The sequence below is a fragment of the Eschscholzia californica genome, unplaced genomic scaffold (genome assembly GCF_041429995.1).
Source record: "Eschscholzia californica isolate CP2 unplaced genomic scaffold, dmEscCali1.0.p SCAF_6, whole genome shotgun sequence".
Taxonomy (NCBI): Eukaryota; Viridiplantae; Streptophyta; class Magnoliopsida; order Ranunculales; family Papaveraceae; genus Eschscholzia; species Eschscholzia californica.
Genome location: NW_028238483.1, coordinates 4407847 through 4427637, shown reverse-complemented (window position 1 = coordinate 4427637; position 19791 = coordinate 4407847).

The following is a 19791-nucleotide window of genomic DNA, read 5'->3' as shown; positions in this document are numbered from 1 at the left end:
TTCTTTTTAATGCAGATTTTTTGTAAGAAATCTTGAAAAGCTAAAATTTAGCGGGGAATTTTTTTTTGTAACTAATATTTCACTTTTATACTTTTGTTATTTAAAAAGTAGAATACCCCAATGTTGTAACCTTTATTTTGTAACATTAATTTATTTGTAAGTTGTAACTTATTACTTGTAAGTTGTAGCTAATGAGCTCAATAATATAACATAATTAATGAAATTAAAATATTTTGAACTTTTATTTAGGTATTATTTTATTGTCAATTAGGTGGTTAGCCCGAGACTGACTGGTTTGTCTGTCACAAGCAGGAAATGGTCCAGGGAAACGCTAATATTGACTAGACCAGACCAGACAGAGTTATTAGGCAGACATTGATTTTAGGTGCCCGATCGAGACCGACTGATGAAGTATAGGCCCGCGGACGACCCGACAAGACCTATTCCCACCACTATCTACAAAGTAAACTACTATTTTTCGTCATAACCCTTCAAACCCTTGGATTTTTTTGTAGTTTTTGTTGGATATCAACTGTAGTTTTTTCTTTGAAGATAGCAAGTGAAGAGAGGTTTCGAAAGACTTTCATTTCTATTAAAGATCAATTCTAAAAACCTTAAACTTGTTTTTTATGGTTTTACCTTTAATCTAGTGTTTGGAAGGTTTTCGAAGTGGTTTTAATGTTGGTGATCCAAAAAATGGTCATCAATTGACTAAGATCAATGACCAAGAAAATACTGCCCGTAGGTCAACCCGCGTCAAGTCAATAGGGAGGTCGAATCTCAAGGAGGTCTGCCACTCACGCCCAGAACTGAGGGGTTGGTACGGTTGTTCTAGGCTCCTTAAACCCTGCCCTGACTCAAATACTACAAGGTCTTCCCTGGAATTTACGAGAAGGTTAGGGGGTCCACGTAAGCGGGGTCGATACCTTAATCTCGAAACATGGGGAGGTAGAAGCGTGCCTCACGCTTATCGACTTAATTCCGAATCTAATCAAATATCCTAGTCGGTGAGGATCTTAAATATTTAACTAACTTGGGCTTCAAGAGTCTTCGAAGGAGGAAACATCTCCTAGAAGATCTATAAACTCGGAAATATATTTATCAAAGATCCTAAAACAAAAGAACTCCTAAATATCAAAGATACGGGACAACCTCAAACTGAAACCCTAATATTTTTTAACTACGAAATAGTAGTTTCAATCTAAAACGGTGGATCTAAACTGTTGGGTTGTGATATATAGTAGTGCTCTAAGAGGAATCTCAGACATCTCATGTCTAACACTAACATTCTCAGGATCATCATGCATAAGCTTATATTTAACTAAGAGTTATAGGATTACCTTAATTGCTATTTTTTTTTCTCGAACCTTTCCAATCGAATGCGAAGACCAAGAGCTCCACGTGTTTCTCCTCTACTCAAGACACCCGAATGATCTATTGATCTCCCACCTTATAGCTATCTAGAACTCCAATGGTGGTTCGATACGAAGAACATCTTCTTCTTTATTGACTAGTTAGTTAGCTCACTTTTTCTTCTCTACTTGATGTGGTAGAGTAAGAAAGCTTATTGAGAAATTTCACTCCTCATTCAAGTCCCTAAGAGACCTTATATATAGTTCTAAGTTAGAGTCCAACCCCAATTAGATTCCTAAAAAGTCCTTTTTGAATAAGATTAAGGAAATAGTCGAAAATAGAAACTAGTTTCTACTTTCCTATTCCCTTAGTTGTGGCCGCCCCATGCATGGCCATCCCATTGAGCATGGTCGGCCCACCTCTTGGGCCCAAAAGGTCTCCCTTTTTCCCCGACCCAAAATCCCTCTTTTCGGGCATTTCTGCTATCTTTGCCTAAACTTCCTTTAGGCCTATGAGACATGTTTATGGGACTCTCCCATGATTATATGTCCCATTCCCACTAATCATATCATCCGATCAAATACACATTTTATGTGTAACCCGATGTAGGATCCGGTCGAAGTTAGTCGCGATACTTCGTAATTCGACGATCGAGTTGGTTTCTAGCTAAACACTACGACCCCTAAATCAACCGGACTTGATGATCTTCTTCATCAATCGTCTTATCCGACAAATTGCTCGCTTTGCATCTTTGGTCAAAGGACATCTCCTTCAGACTCCCACTTGTACTTAGAACAAGGACATCTCCTTCAGACGAGGATCGTATGTGCCAATGTAAAAAAATGGTTTTCCTGCTTTATCAGTCAGAGATGCATGACAGCGTCCGTTATGATTGATTCTGTCTGGATGATCGATACTCATTCCTTTGATTCTTATTTCTTGCTCCTTGCCCCGAGAATCCTAGGGGGGACCTGCAAAGGGTTCGGAAACCTCTCTGGCGCTCAAGACATTCAGATTCCTCTTTGCAGTTAAAAGATTGAGTATTGAATGTGTTATAACAAAAGGGATTTGTTAGGACCGAAATCAAGTAATCCAAAAAAAGTAATAGAAAATAAAGAACAATCACATAGAACACAAGAGATTTACGTGATTCGGTTGGTATGACCTACTCCACGGGGACAACAGCCCGATGATTTCCACTATGATAAGCAAACAAGTTACACAAGAGATTCGTGAGAATTCGACACAGATATCTCTTGGGGTTTTAGTTTATATACGCACTAAAACTGTATCCCCACGGCTTCAGCGACTCTCTTTCTAAATGTGAAATACACATGGATACGCTAACACTAACCGCCATAAGCCTTACTCCTCAATCCAGCTTTGTCTCGGAGTTTAGCTCTGCCTCAGAGCCCTGCTTCGCGTACCAGCCCTGTCTCGATATTCAGCTCCGCTAACGGGTCAGCGGGTCATAAACAGGGCTAGATATCAAACCCATATTCAAGACACTTTCAATAAAATGATCCTTGTGGAACGATTTTACTTACCTTGAGGAAGGTGATGAAGTGCCCTTTCATAGGTCGAATTAGACCGATTGTGATAGATGGTGTAGATGAGGCAGTTGTGATTCACTGTTCGGGAATTAGACTATTGTTCGTAGTTAGGGTTTCCCTCTTGAGTTTATCTCGTATCTAGGATAATTAGAAGTTCCTATGTTCAAGGATACTTCGTAGAAGTCTGGTCGTGAAGCCTGGTCGCAGGGCTGCACATGAAGCTTGGTCGTTCTTCGCGTATTTGATCACTTGAGCTCCGCATACCGGGGTTGTTTTTAGTTGAGCTGAACTCTGCTAGGCTGAGCTTATGAGGCTTTTCCTTTGTCGAGGTTGGTTTGTTATAAACAAGCCTGGTCGATAATTCTGAATGGCTTGTCCACGTGTCGATTCGCGCATGACGAATATTAACTCCGTGTCTTGGGAAGTAAGTTTCTGCTTTTTCATGACTTTTTTCTTAGAGTTGATATTCTTGACATGCAAGAATATAAAGCTCTTAGTGCTGAAAGTTGAAGGATATGTCCTTTCGGTATGAAGGAGATGTCCTTCTGAAGGAGCTTCCTTCAACTAAGATGACAATGCGTGCAATTTTTCGAATAGGATAACAATGACCTTATCCGGAAGATCATCTAGTCCGGTCAAATTTGAAGGATATGTCCTTTCGGTGTAAAGGAGATGTCCTTCTGAAGGAGTGTCCTTCGATCAAGATGACAATGCGTGCAATTTGTCGAATAGGATAATGATGACCTTATCCGAAACATCATCTAGTCTGGGTGAATTATGGATTATAATGCTTAGCTAGAAGCCAACTACGATCGTCGGACACCTCGGCGATCCGCAGCTAAAATAAACTGGATCCTACAACGGATTACACCAAAGAGTGGTGACTGGATCGAAAAGTATTGACTAGAGGGAACTTGACAAATAGATGGATTTAATCCAGTTTGATGAGCCCAAAAGGTTCGGAAAGAGTCCGAACAAAGATAGAAAGAACCAGACTCGAAAGAAGGCTCGAACCAAGAAGGGAATGGGTCGGCTATGTTATGGCCGGCCATATGAAGTGGGCGGCCAGGCCTAGGGCACTAAAGTGCTCAGAAAGGGTTTTCTAGGTATTTTCTTTTTGAGTTAATTCCTATATGGCCCCCTACTTTGTGACCAGCTTCCTTTATGGCCCCCTTTTTTTCGTAAATTCAAATATGGCCCCCCTTTTTGATGTAATTGTCCTAACTACCCTTGCTTTAAATCTTTTTTCAAAATTAAAAATAAAAACAAAATTATAATTCCACCTCATTTCCTCTCCACCACACATCTCTCTCCACCTCATCTCTCTCTACAGCTCACCCCTCTCTCTCTTTCCAACTCACCTCTCTCTCTCTCCAACTCACCCCTCTATCTCTCCAACTCACCTTCATCTTCTCCGATTGAAGTCGCCGGCCGGAGATTTTTCTGGCCGGCGACTTCCCCCCAAAAAAAAAAAATTTCTCTCATCTCTCTCTCTCTTTAAAAATCCGGCGAAGGGGGTTTCCCTTCGCCGGAAGCCGTGAACAGACCGATCTGGTCTGTTCACGGCAGACCTTCAAAGGTCTAGTCGTGAACAGACCTTCAAAGGTATGTTCGTGAACAGACCAGATCTGGTCTGTTCACGACCAGACCTTTGAAGGTCTGCCGTGAACAGACTAGATCGGTCTGTTCACGGCTTCCGGCGAAGGGAAACCCCCTTCGCCGGATTTTTAGAGAGAGAGAGAGATGAGAGAAATTTTTTTTTTTTTTTTTAAGAAGTCGCCGCCCGAAAAAATCTCCGGCCGGCGACTTCAATCGGAGAAGATGAAGGTGAGTTGGAGAGAGAGAGAGAGGGGTGAGTTGGAGAGAGAGAGGTGAGTTGGAAAGAGAGAGAGAGAGGTGAGTTGGAAAGAGAGAGAGAGGGGTGAGTTGTATAGAGAGATGAGGTGGAGAGAGAGAGGGGTGAGGTGGAAATAAGTTTTTTTAAATGTTTTAAATTTAGAATTAAGAAGGGTAGTTAGGACAATTACATCAAAAAAGGGGGCCATATTTGAATTTACGAAAAAAAAAGGGGGCCATAAAGGAAGCTGGTCACAAAGTAGGGGGCCATATAGGAATTAACTCTTTCTTTTTTTGTGGTCCTTATTGAATTCTAGTCTGAATATGATTCTATTCTAGGGTTTTCTAAGTATCATAGAGAACATAAAAGGTGTGGAATTTTCTGAAGAGAAAATCTAGTTCTACAATATCAAGTCGAAAGTAGATTTTAGAGAAAAAAAATCTCAATCTATCTATCTAGTCAAGAAGAAAGGAGTTCTTCTTCTCAAGCTTCAATAAGGTCCTAGCTGACATTAAAGAAGGGAGATAAAGTGAAGCTACTCGTTGTCTCAAGTAGAGGAGCTACACTTTGAAGCTCACATCTTCCTAAAAGGCGTCGGAATCTAAGTTCGAGGGAAAGGGATTAAGGTGATCTTCTTTGCAATCTAATTCGTCTTTAGTTCTTGTATGTGATCCTGGAAACTAGTGTTAGATGTACTAGACGTCTGAGATTCCGCTTAGAACACTAGGTGACACCAAAAATCAACAAAAACACACAGGAGAAAATGGAGAAAAATTTGAGTCATTTGGGTTCAAGTTATAGGAATCAAATAGATGTGAGTGTTTGCGGTGTGTTTACTCATTTTAGGGACATATAGGTTGGGGAAAAGGCAACTTTTTAAGAGGAAAAGCTATAGTTGAGTTGAGTTAATCATCGATTGCAATCCAGGCCATTATATCTGAAGAAAAATCACGGAAAGAACGTCGTTCGTTACATTTAGAGACGAGGCCAAACTTGTCCAAGAGGAATGATCTCCGGTCGTTGGATGGACGCGATTAGAACCTTCCACAAGGTTGCCCAAAGCGTGCCCGACCAAAGAACGCCCATTGTCTGATCTTAATAGGTAAAATTTACGTAGAGCGTCAGATCTTGACACTGCCTCCTTGCAAAACATTCTCTGTATTAACTGGTCCGATTGTTGTTTAGTCCCTAAATCACCCGAATTTACTCCAAAATTTTTAAACTTGAATAGCTCATTCATTAGGAATTGGATTTGAGTGATTATTGGCTTCAAACGGAAGAGCTAGACGAGACGAACACAATGACGTGCCCTATTTATGAGTTTGACGAGTCTAACTGTGACAAAATTGACTCCAATTACAAAAATCCTCAACACGAATTTATATTTGGGTTTTTTTAACTAGACTAATATACTAACTAATAGAGTCCATATGCTGATGTTCATTGCTTCGTAGGAAGGTAGTCTTTCGACCTCGAACCTTTCCTCGTGAATAAACTACTAGGTTGACAAGGATTGACAGTGTACTATAAGCCTTGGACTACGTCCTGGTAATTGTAAACTAAAGTAGCCACCGCACATGTAATCCCTTACTTACTTGAGTTTTCAGTTGTGTACATTTCGGGCATGAACATTTCTCGTTTCGTGTGTGCTTTAGAGGACTCGGCCTCTACAACCTTCCCATAAAACCAGTCGATTCGCACACATATAGGTTTACCATAATAAGGTATCCTTCTATACCTCCCATTAGAATTGAGTTCTAAGTTTTCGGATTCATTAAAAGCTTAACGCTTAAGCCTCAATGCTGACAATACTGATTTCATCTTAGGTATGGATAAGAGATACAAATCTGCATTTTGGGTTGACCTACAGATGTATCGATTGTTGGTTTACAGTTAGTTACACTTCTGTAATCCAGTAGGTATAACTCTTTCTATTTTTCGAGTCATCTGTTTCGTCTGGCTGAAGACGTTAAACTTAGCGCTTTCTGGGAGGCAACCCACGCTTAGGACTTCCGAATCAGGTAATATCTTTCCCTCATCCTATTATGTCTCATCTGAATCTCTTAACCTGGGCTAGTTAGTCCATTTCGAGCAATTACTTTGATGAATTGCTTGTTTCTCTTTCTCAGGTGCCTTTTACTTACTTGGATGCGAAAAATGACTAAAATAAGGAGAAAGACACACTTGAGGGCATTTTGGTAATTTAGAGATGATGGTGTTCTGGAAATTTTTAATGCTCGGCTGGAAATTAAAGTAGAGTTCAAAACGAAACCAACGGCGAAAGTAGAAGTCAAATTGGAGTTCGTATGAGAAAGTTAGACCAAGTCCAAGTTTGGGTCAAAGCTAGAACATCCAGAGACATGTGGCGCATATCCGGAACGTTAGTATGAAAAATTCGGTACAACGGTGGGCACGAGAGGGACACTATCGGGATCCATTTCATGCTCCGATTCAGTGCAATACACTGAACCGTACTACGGTACTCCCACCAAAATCTAACGACGACTGATATGCACACGCGTTGATTAGTCCATCCGACAACTTCTCTACTCAATACTGGTACTCCCTATTGCACCCTAGCTTATCCGAATTTGAATCCAGCGTGGCATGATAACCAGAAATACGTGAACTTCTCTCCTCTTTCTCTATTTATCTTCTTAAATTAATTTGGAAAGAACAATAGTAGAGAGAGAGAGGGACCGTGAGCTGTCGAGAGAGAAGAAAGGAAAGGGAGACAGAGATGGAAAGTGAAGATTTTGGATCATGTAGAAATGGAAAGAAGAAAACGAGAAGGAAAGAGAGAGAGATTTCGGATTTGATTATCCTTCTCTCCTTCTATATAGTGAACACACGGTTTTTTTTTTAAAAGGGATCATCTACACATCTCCTCCACGGCAAAAAAATAAGAAAAAGGTTTAGAGAGAGAGAGAAGGAGACAGACGGTTTAGAGTTCATCATCATCATCTATAGCTTGGTTTGATCATTCGTTTTGTTTTCGATTTTTCTTGTATTCTTTTTATTTCTGTTTCTTAGTGAGAGAGAAAGAGATTACAAAAGAACAGAGAGAGATTGTAGAGAGATTGATGTTACAAATTTAGAGAGAGAGAGACAGAAAGATTCGGTTTTGATAAAACCTTCGTTATGTTTTTGATCTTTTCTTTTTGTTTCTGTTTTCTTGGTGAGAGAGATAGAATACTTAAAGAGAAATAGATTACAAAGAGTTATAGAAGAAAGAGAGAGAGAATCAGAGAGTTAGAGAGAGAAAAGAGAGTGGAAAATAATTTTCCCACAGGGAATCCATTTCCAGGAAGACGAGAAAATCGTTTTCCCTGAGGGTGCGTTTGGCAGAATTCTGGGAAAAACAGAAGGAAATCACTTCCCTAAGGCCCTGTTTGGTTTGAAAAAAAAAACAGAAAAGTTAAGTTCTTTACTCTTTTACTTATATAAATTTAAATGTTTCTCTCTTCCAGCATGAGTAGCTAAATCTTGTCTATCTAGGGTTTAGATGAAGTCCATAATTAGTTTTAGTAATATGATTTATATGTAAGTTAATCAATTTTTAGAATAAATTTCCTATATTTTAAATTCTTAATTGCTTTTAAACGATGATATATTCCGGATTTTATACCATTAATGTAATAAAACCCGAGTTAAATGGAAAATTGATTAACTAATGCAAATACCTCATACTTAGACTTAATTATATGGATGGATTCGAAAACCCTAGGTTCCCCTTTTTTGAATATCAACTTAAGTGTGATTTAAATTTTAATTGCTATTTTTTTATTATTTGAATCATATTACCAATGAAACCACTTTTTGAAGACATAATAGTTTTAAGGTTAGAATTTGAGTTTGACTTAGTCTCTGAGGAACGAACCGGTCTTACCGGAATTTACAACTTGACACCCGTGCACTTGTGGGTGTAGACCTATTTAGGAAACTTTCTAGGTGCATCAACAATGTTCGGTTTAAGTTTGGGGATATGGGATTGAATTTTTTGCTCAGTCCTTATGTCAAAAATTCAAAAGGGTTTAAAATTTTTCAAAATTTCTAAATTTTTGGACTGAAAAAGTGAGTCTAGTTGTTTTTGTTTGTTAATGGTCATAGAATAGAGTCTAGTTGGTTGTATTGTGCTTTTACTAAAGGTTGTTTCAGGAATTTCGAGTCTTGAGGTTGTCTGTGCACTAGCCATGTGAGTGTTAGATAGGTGAAGAGTTGACTTTTCTGAGAGAACTTAATCGATCATTAGTGGAGACTTAACCTATGTCAGATTTTGAGCCTTTCTTGTTGTTTTGAGTGATCTCTTCTGAGCTAACTCCGAGTAGAGTGAAGAGCTACTCAACCTCGCAATATTCATTAGAGCTCAGTTGATCTCTTGAGTTCACATTTTACAACCACTAGGGATGTCATCTGGAAGTAAACCTTTCTCTTGTAGTTTGAGAAACTTGAAAACAATGTCAACTAGAGGAAGATAAAAATCCATTTGTTAGAACCCTGAGAAATAAGGCATGAAGCAAAATGAAGAAAATTATACCCAAGGAAAGAATAATGTCAAGAAAGTTCTTTGTGTATTTGAGTTTGATTACCAGAAAAGTACTATGAAAAAAAAATAGATATAGAAAAAAAAGAAAAATGTTTGTTTGTGTTTATCCCAAAGTAGTTCTTGAAGATTTGAAGACGTCGAGTTCTCGGGTGTTCTAGTTCATCACTAGTGTCTATCGACCTCTAGGAAGCATTGTTAGATAGTTGATCAGGTGAGAAGAGTTGGTTAGCTTCCCCATTCCGTATTAGTGGTTGTTTCCTTTCTATGAGATCAGTCATCTAGAGAAAATTTTAGTCTGTCCTTTGTAATGTGTCGAGTTTTTCTCCATGCTCATACTCGCACATTGAGTGAACTATTTCCGAGTGACTTAAATTTTTGAGTGTATGACCGTGAGGCAGCAGTCGAGGCAAAATGTATTGAGAAAGTAATCAAAGTCTTGTCTTTTCGGAACCGAAATGACATTCATATTGGCTGGTCACGTGCACTTCAGGTCTTGATTACTAGTGAAGGGATTTTTAGCATTTGTATGGTCTGGTTGACTTGGATTTTGTTTCTATTAGCTTTCAAAAATTTCTATCGGCTTCACATTTTTTTAGTCCATGTCATATTTAGACCCTTCTGGATTTTTGAGATATTTTTAATTTTGTGGGTATATTCACTGCAAACCCTCACGAGACAAAACTCGTCCTCTAGGGCAACCTAGAGGTTTAACGGCTTGTTGCACGTGCTAAGTGCAATCGTGATTCCCTACGAAAGTGGTGAGTTAGGTTTGGTTTTATTTTTTTGTTTTGCTCGAGGACTAGCAAAATCTAAGTTTGGGGATGTTTGATGAGTCATGAAAATGTCTCATCTGAATCTCTTAACTTGGGCTAGTTAGACCGATTCGAGCAGTTACTCTGATGATTTGTTTGTTTATCTTGTCTAGGTGTCTTTTACGGAGTTCGGTGCGAAAAACGGATAAAGATGGGAGAAAGGCACATGAGGGGGCATTTTGGTCATTTATTGAGTTGGGTGATTTGTCCACGTCTATATTCGGATGAGAAGTAGAGCCCGAGACGAACTCAATGGCGAAAGCGGAAGTCGAATCGGAGTCCGGATGAGAATAACAGATCGGGTCAAAGTTTTAGTCAAAGTAAACAAATAAGCGGGGACATGTGGCGCAAATCCGAAGGGCAAGATTAATGTTTCGGTACACTGGTGGGCTTTGCGAGACGCTTTTCGGGATTCTCGATGGGCCGGATCTAGTGTAACCGAGCACATGATACTTTGGCTGTTCCTGGACGCGCTAGCAAAATCTGACCGCTGGCAGGCGTTCTCCAGGATCTTGTGTTTGCTGGGTTTGTTTTGCAACTCCTTTTGCCCTATAGCGATGCATGGAATCATGTCTCTTTGCCAGTCAACGTGATACTCAAAGAGGTGTTAAACGTGGCCCAGTCAGCAAGATATTGTGCTCCTTTTCAAATCTGGAAATCTCCTCACTAGTTATTCAATTTTATCTTCTTACCTTCAACCGAGAATATGGAGAGAGGAAACATAGAAGGCATATAGAGACAGAGAAGGAAGGAAATCCTTACCTGATTGAGAAGGAAGATAATCTCTAGAGAGAAGGAAAGAAATTTAAAATCAAAACCGAGAGTGATTGGAGGAGATTTGTTTTCATGAAGCAGATTGAAAGATATATTTGATTGAGTTTAACAAAGAAAGAGTGGGCTGAAAGCAGAGGAAGATCATGAATGAAGACGATGAAGTTCTCAAATCACAAACATTAGCTACTCTCAATCAATTTCCATAACTGATGGTGTAATTCAAGTGTGCTGCTTAAAGTTTATAACTTGAGTAGGTCATGTAATGTTGTTGTAAACAAGGTGTAAGAATAAACACCTTGTGAGTCATCTCCTTCCCTTCTCTATCAACAGACAAAACTGCCACAACTGACATTCTCTCTCCATCTTCTCTGCTCCACCTTCTTATGTTGTGGACAGAGGTTGTTAGGATAGAACTAATAGGGAACTTTGTTGTTATCTCTCTTTTCTACCCTTTCTTCTTTCTCAAGTTTGTATTGTCTATAAGAAGACAAGTTCTCCATTAATGAAAATTGAGATTTCAAGTTATTTTATGGTATCGGAGCTTTAGGCTCTCTCTCACAAGGTTTTCTTGTCTTCTTCAAACATTTATTGTTTTCTAAAACTTCTAAAATGTCGAGTCTAAGTCCAGAAATAGGATCCCCTATCAATATCTCTGAATCAAGTAATGGAGCTCATGTTATATCAGCTCCAATCTCAAATATCACAAACTATGTGTCTCACAAGTTAGATTCTACAAACTACCTCTTATGGAAGGATCAGTTTGAATCTATACTCATATCAACAGATCTAATCTACTATGTAGATGGCACATACAAGGAACCCCAAAAAGAAATTGAATCAGAAGGAAAAATCATCACAAACCCTGAATATCTCAGCTGGAGAAAAATTGATCACTTTGTGATGAGTTGCATCAAAACCACTCTATCCCAAGGTGTGGCATCTGAGGTGCTTGGCTTGTCAAGCTCTGCTAAAATATGGAGAACTCTTGAACTTCTCTTCTTTCAAGAGTCCTTTGCTAAGAAACAGCTACTAAAAACCCAAATACAGTCAATCAAAAAGGGGGCAGACTCAATCTCTGTGTATCTTCAGAGAATTAAAACCATATCAGATGCTCTCACTAGCATCAACTGCAAGTTAAGTGAAGAAGACCTTATAGATCATACTCTCAAGGGCTTAGGCCAAGAATACAAATATCTCTCTGTCTTAATAACAAATAGGGACATTCCAATCACTTTTGCTGAAGTTAAAAGTAAGCTTTTGAACTTTGAGCAACAAATATTAGCTGAGATTGCAGAAGAACATTCAACAATGAACCTACAACAACACTCTGGATTTTATGTGCATACCGAAAGGCAAGGTGGCCAAACCTTCAGAAACCAAAGACCAAGAAATGAGTATAACTCCTCTTATCCTATTCAAACATCTCATGGTGACAATCCAAGTGACAAAATCTGTCAAATTTGTAAGAAACCAGGACACACTGGTGAGAGGTGTTATTTCAGGTATAAGAAACCTCAGCGATTCAACACAAACCAGAAAAATTCACAGAAGCCTAATAACACAAAGAGAGCTTTCTTTGCTCAAACCCCTCAATCACCTGAAACCCAACTTCATCCTAGCCAACACAACCTCAATACATCCAACAACAACCTCAATACTTTTATCATCAACCTCAATACCTACCATCTCAACAACCATTTGTGAATGAAGCCTTTACAGCTCTTCACATCAACCCCCAACAAGAACCACCCCAAACTACCTGGCTAGGTGACTCTGGATCCACCTCTCATGTTGTCTCTACACCTGCAGTTTTACAGAACCCACAATCCTATTCAGGTCATCTTATGGTCGGTGATGGAGCTTCAGCACCCATCACACATCAAGGTAACACAATTCTTAAAACCTCTTCTAAGAACTTTAAGCTTAATTTTGTTTTATGTGTTCCTAGCATAAAAAAGAACTTACTATCAATTTCTAGATTTACTAAAGATAATTGGTGTTCTTTTGAATTCTTACCTTGGGGTTATATTGTGAAGTGTCTCAAAACAAGTGCTACTCTGCTTAAGGGTAGCATGAGCAACAACCTCTATCCCATCACTTCATCTCAACTCAGCACCATCACACATCATGCTTACCATGTCACTCTATCTGACCTGTGGCACTCAAGGCTTGGACATCCTTCCCAAAAAGTTGTTCTTCATCTTCAGCACAATAAGCTCTTAAAGCAACCAGTAGCATCTTCAACTTTTGTTTGCAACTCTTGTCAACTTGGCAAAAGCAAGAGGTTGCCTTTCTCTTCCACTAATAGAGTCACTACTACTCCTCTTGAGTTAGTACACTGTGATGTATGGGGTCCTTCCCCCATCACTTCACATGAAGGATTTAGGTATTATGTAGTTTTCATTGATGATTACTCTAGATTCCACTGGTTGTACCCCTTAAGATGTAAATCAGAGTGTGTGAACTCTTTTCTTCATTTCAAAAGAATTAATAAAAAATTATTCTCTGTCTCTATAAAGAATTTTCAGTGTGATGGTGCTAAGGAACTAGTTCAGGGGTCTTTTAAAAGAGTTCTTGACTCAAATGGTATTTCCCTTAGAATTTCTTGTCCCTATACACCACAACAAAACGGCTAAGCTGAAAGAAAACATAGACATATTACAGAGATGGGTCTTACTCTTCTACACCATGCTTCCATGCCTGAAATCTATTGGGTTGAGGCATTTCTCACTGCCAGCTACCTAATCAATAGGCTCCCGACCCTTGTTTTAAAGAACAAATCACCCTATACTATGTTATTTCACAAGAACCCAGATTATACCCACCTCAAAGTATTTGGTTGCCTTTGTTATCCTTACTTAAGAGATTATCGGGCTCACAAACTTGCCCCTAAATCTCTTCCTTGTGTATTTATGGGATATTGCTCATCTTATCTAGGTTACTTGTGTCTTAATCTTGAAAATATGTCTTGGTTTATAAGTAGACATGTCATTTTTAATGAACATGTATTCCCCTTCTCAACTTATCAACAAGCCTCTGCCATAACTTCCACAACACCTGCTTGCACCATCTTACCTATCTCACCTTTACCACCACCTACTACCACCACTCTCCCTTCAACAGCCACATCCCCTCTATCCTTACCATCCACCCCATGCTCACCACCGTCTTCACACACCTCGCCTATTTCTTCTTCACCTTCCCCTGCCCCACCTTCCTTATCTCCATCACCAACCCAATTACAACACTTTATAACCCCTCCCTGTCTACCTTCTCCACCTCATAAAACTAGATTACAGGCTGGTATTTCAAAACCAAGACACTTCACAGACTACATTACCTTTTTAGTCACAGACATAAGAGAACCTACTACCATTAAACAAGCTCTTGCTTATCCTCAATGGAAGGCTGCTATGGATGAGGAAATGGAAGCTCTACACAGGAATAATACATGGTCTTTAATTCCTTATAAAGAAGGTATGAATGTTGTAGGGTGTAAATGGGTCTTCAAATTGAAACTCAAAGCCGATGGTTCTATAGAGAGGTATAAGGCTAGATTGGTCGCTAAAGGTTTTCAGCAATTAGATGGTGTTGATTTCTCTGAAACATTTAGCCCAGTGGTAAAAATTGCAACTATAAGACTTGTCATCGCTTTGGCCTTGTCTTGTGGATGGTCTCTTAGACAACTAGATGTCTCAAATGCCTTTCTTCATGACACTCTTCAAGAAACAGTCTACATGTCTCAACCACCAGGGTACAAGGACACATCCAACCCAACCCATGTTTGTCTTCTTCATAAGTCTTTATATGGATTAAGGCAAGCACCAAGAGCATGGTTTGACAAATTTGCTGGATTTCTTCACCAGTTTGGCTTCTTACAAAGCAAGGCAGACACATCAATGTTTACTTACAAATCTAAGTCAGAAATCATGATCCTTCTACTCTACGTTGATGACATTATACTCACCGGCAGTTGCTCCAAGATGATTTCTTCCTTTATTACTCATCTTAATATGGTTTTTGCTATGAAGGACTTGGGCATATTACACTTCTTCCTTGGTATTGAAGCGAAACTTTCTGCATCCCACAAGAATATGGTCTTGACTCAAACAAAGTATACCTTGGATCTCCTACATAAAACAAACATGATGGGTTGTAAACCGATTGCCACTCCAGTTGCTTCTGGCTCTAGATTGTCTGCCATGGATGGTGATTCCTTTGAAGATGTGTACTTGTATCGAAGCACTGTAGGTGCTCTTCAATATCTCACACTAACAAGACCTGATATTACCTTTGGTGTCAATTATGTTTGTCAATTTATGCAGAATCCTTCACTCACTCATTGGCAGGCAGTTAAATGCATATTAAGATACCTTAAAGGAACAATTGGATTGGGTATTACTCTTTATGCAGGAAATCTAACCAATGCCACCTCTATCACTGCGTTTTCAGATGCAGATTGGGCAGGCTGCCCAGACACTAGACGTTCTACCTCTGGGTTTTGTATATTTATTGGCTTGCTCTCTTGGACCTCCAAGAAACAACCAACAGTTTCGAGGTCATCTGCCGAAGCTGAATACAGGGGTATGGCTCATGCTGTCACGGAACAACTATGGCTCTCCTATCTTCTTAGAGAAATTGGATTTCCTCAGATTACATTTGATCTATACTCGGATAGTTTAAGCGCTCAATCGCTTGCTAGGAATCCTGTTCTTCACAAACGCTCGAAACATGTGGAAATTGATTTACACTTCTTAAGAGAGTTGGTTCACTCTGGTTTACTTTGACTTTACTTCATCCCATCTCAACATCAATTGGCAGACATCTTCACCAAAGGCCTCAATTCTCCATCGTTTGTCTCTCTCCGAAGCAAACTGATGACTTCTACTCGTCCTCAGTTTGAGGGGGAATGTAAGAGAACAAATCAAATCAAGCTGAAAGCAGTGGAAGATCATGAATGAAGACGATGAAGTTCTCAAATCACAAACATTAGCTACTCTCAATCAATTTCCATAACTGATGGTGTAATTCAAGTGTGTTGCTTAAAGTTTATAACTTAAGTAGGTCATGTAATGTTGTTGTAAACAAGGTGTAAGAATAAACACCTTGTGAGTCATCTCCTTCCCTTCTCTATCAACAGACAAAACTGCCACAACTGACATTCTCTCTCCATCTTCTCTGCTCCACCTTCTTCTGTTGTGGACAGAGGTTGTTAGGACAGAACCAATAGGGAACTTTGTTGTTATCTCTCTTTTCTACCCTTTCTTCTTTCTCAAGTTTGTATTGTCTATAAGAAGACAAGTTCTCCATTAATGAAAATTGAGATTTCAAGTTATTTTAGATTTGGTTGAAATCTTAGTGAGAGAGAAATCTGAATTGGGAAAGAAATTAAAGGAAGATTTATTAGTGAAGAGAAGGATTGTGTCATATTTCTAGAGAGAGAGAAAGCTGAAAATTTCTTAACTATACAAAGAAAGATTTAGATTCAGAGAAGGTAACAGGAAGCTTGAATCAAGGAGTCTGGCTGATTTCTTTCTTCGACCTATAAAACAAAGAAACAGAACAGGGAATGAGGATCTCTCGATTGGGGGATATCCTCTCGAGCTCAACCTATAGAAAAATCAGAGAGAGAGAGAGAGAGAGAAACACCATCATCTATCATCTCCTTCTTTTGGTTTTTATTTCAGTGAGAGAAAGGAAACAGAGAGAGAAAGAGTAAATTGTAGAGAGAATTAGAGTGAGACAGAAAACAGAGAAGGAGATTTGTAGAGAGAGAGAGAAACCGAAGAATCAATTAAACATTTGTTGCTTCTCCATTCTTTTTACTTCTCTGTACTTATTTGATCTTAGTTGTATAAGAAAAAGGGATTGAAAGAAAGAGAAAACAGTCGAAAGAGAGAGAATTGTGAGGAGGAAAATACCTCCAAGAAGACGAAAAAATAGTTTTCTAACAGAGAAAATATTTTCGAGAAGACGAGAAATCGTTTTCTCTAAGGGTCTGTTCGTCTGTAAAACAGTAAAAAAACAAAAGGAAAATATTTCCCTTAGGGGTGCGTTTGGCTGCAGACAGGAAATCATTTCCAGCGAAAGTTTAGTATTCTCCCTATTTCTCTTTTATTCTTTATATGTACTTTAATCTCGTATTATGATTATCTGAACATCTAATCTAGGGCTAGGATGAAACCATGTTCAATCTTTTAATCGAGTTTTAACGAAAACATCTCCCGCAATGAGGATAGTTCATTATCCGAAATTTTGAGTTATAAAAAGAAAGTGATTTAATTTGTCTAAATATTTGTTCTTAAAAATGATTTTATGTGGTGAATTCAGAAAACCCAGACTCTCCCCCATTTGAGTTCCTTGTATCATTTGTATTTATTTTCATTTCCGTTATTTTATTTTAATATTTTATTCATTTTAAAACCAAAATCAAAACATTTGAAAAATCTTATTACTTCCTAGTTTTAGAATAAGTTTAACTAGTCTCTGAGGAACGAACCTGTCTTTCCGGAAATATTACAACTTGACACCCGTGCACTTGCAGGTGTAGACCTATTTAGGAAACTTTCTAGGCCCATCACCAGACTTACCGTATTTAATGTCTATACAATAACTGTTGGGTTGATTGCATATATTTAATCACAAACAAATATCCTCCAGGAAGTTCATAATTACTTTGCTTACTTCATCTAATTTCTCCAGAGCAATGAATCTATCGAGGCCTTTAGGATGCCATTGTTGATCCAGCTATGCACGTTTGTCGTTCGAGAATTTTTTGTGATATTGTAGCCCTTAGGCCATGTTTGGCGGACGGGAATGGAATGTGATTCCTGGGAATCACATTCCCGTAACACGATTCCCGGGAATCAGATTATTCAGTTTGATGTTTGGTTTGGTCAGGAATAGGAATTCGATTCCTGATAGATTCTTAACTTGGTGTTTGGTTCGTGTAGGAATCGGAATATAATTTTTTGTAAAATTCCTATTATATCCTTAAACTACATAAATAAAACGGCAATTTTATTATGTACTTTAATCAGTATTATTTATTCAAAATTGCATATATGAAATAGTAACATGACACACCAATTAAATAGTATCTAAAATGCCAACAACCTTTGGTTGGAGTCGTAAAGGGTATAATCTTCCACTTCGGAGGTCAAAGGTTCGAGGGACGCTGACCATTTAAAAAAAATTATTTAAAATAAATAAAGGTCATGGCTAAATTTTTTTCTTTTTAAACATTATGAAATCGATTGTAATGAAAAAAGAAAAAGAGAAGAGAGAAAAAACTAGAGAGGGAGAAAAAGTTACATTTGAGCGAGAGAAAGTATTGCTATGGTGGTGGCTAACCATAGGTTTTTAATTTTTTTAGTTGTGATATTGTGTGGAGGACGATTTTAATAATAGTCATTCTAATATTTTATTAAGGATAATTTGGTCTATAAATATTAAAACAAAGCATTCCCGGGAATGGGAATCACAAACCCACCCCCTCCCTGGGTTTGCTATTACCCCATTTTGAGGGAATTCTATTCCCCCGGGAATAGGATTCCCACTGCATTCCCGCGAGCCAAACAATATCAGGATTGTGATTCCCAGAAATCACATTCCATTCCCACGCGATTCTCGCGCGCCAAACATGGCCTTAGTTTTTCCAAATCCACTGCTAGAGATTGTATTTGAATTTTTTTGTTATACACATATCTTCATGTTAGTTCTTATGATATGTACAACCAAACACTTAGAATCTACACCTAAGAACTACATGTTACTCACATACCTCTTTCTTGAGTTAGTGAAAATTCAAATTTTTACACTCTTTGTGGTCCTTGAGTGTTTTTTCTACTTTATCCAGTCTAAAAAAGCACTTTGAGTTATCAATCTAGAGTAACCATTCAACCTCGGAAACATCGAGATCATGTTTCCTCAAACTCTTTCATTTTCCTAAATAATAACGTCTGTTATTCTGAACAGATGGTTCGTAATTAAAACTCGTTACTAAATATAAGGTTAGAAAGAGAAGATATATCAATATGTGCGTTTTCGTGATTTGCCAAACGATATCGAGGAAATGTTACTTACATATATATTTACTTCATTAGTTATATTCACACACTCGATTTTCCCCAATTTTATCATGGCATGTGAATATAATTATAGTTTTTTAGAAGTTTTGGTTTCCGAGGTACTCCTTAATTTCCCTCTTTTCAGTCTCTATGGCGTATATCTTAAGGAGAGTTTGGAGAACTTTGCGCTATTTATTTCTTTATTATTGGCCTTTCGGTTCATTCTCGATTCCCCCCACATTTCAAAAATATTTTCTTTATTATTTGCCTTTTAGTTCATTAAGATTTTAGTATTCTTCTTTATGTGTAAAATAATATTTGTAACTATCAATCAGATCATTTTCTATTTTTTTCATTGTAAAAAAAAACCAGCCAATAAATATAATTGCGATTTTTTTCTTCTTCCAAATTTTAGAGTAGATCATTTTTTTTATTCTTTTGTAGCTAACTAGAGCTTTCTTTCGTTTTTTAATTAAATTTAAAGTTCCAGATCTTCAACTTTTAACAAATCTATTATCAACAAGGCTCCGGGGAGAACGATTGGACCTCTGATCTTTAACAAACAACTTATTTTCGACAAGATTCCTCGGAGAAGAAGTAAAAACAAGAAAACGTACTGATCTTTAACAATTTTTTTGTCCCCTCATTTTTTTCTCATGGATTTCATTTTGAAAAAAAAAAAAAATCAAATTTGCAACTTGGGTTTCGTTTAATTTTGCTTTCTTGTTCTCATATTGCTGTTTCATTTTAACTATCATTTTTTTTTAAGAGTTGGAGCTTTGATAAAGTTTCAAATTGTTGTAATTTATCTTAGAAGTTTGGTTAGCGTTAGGCTTTAATTATTATT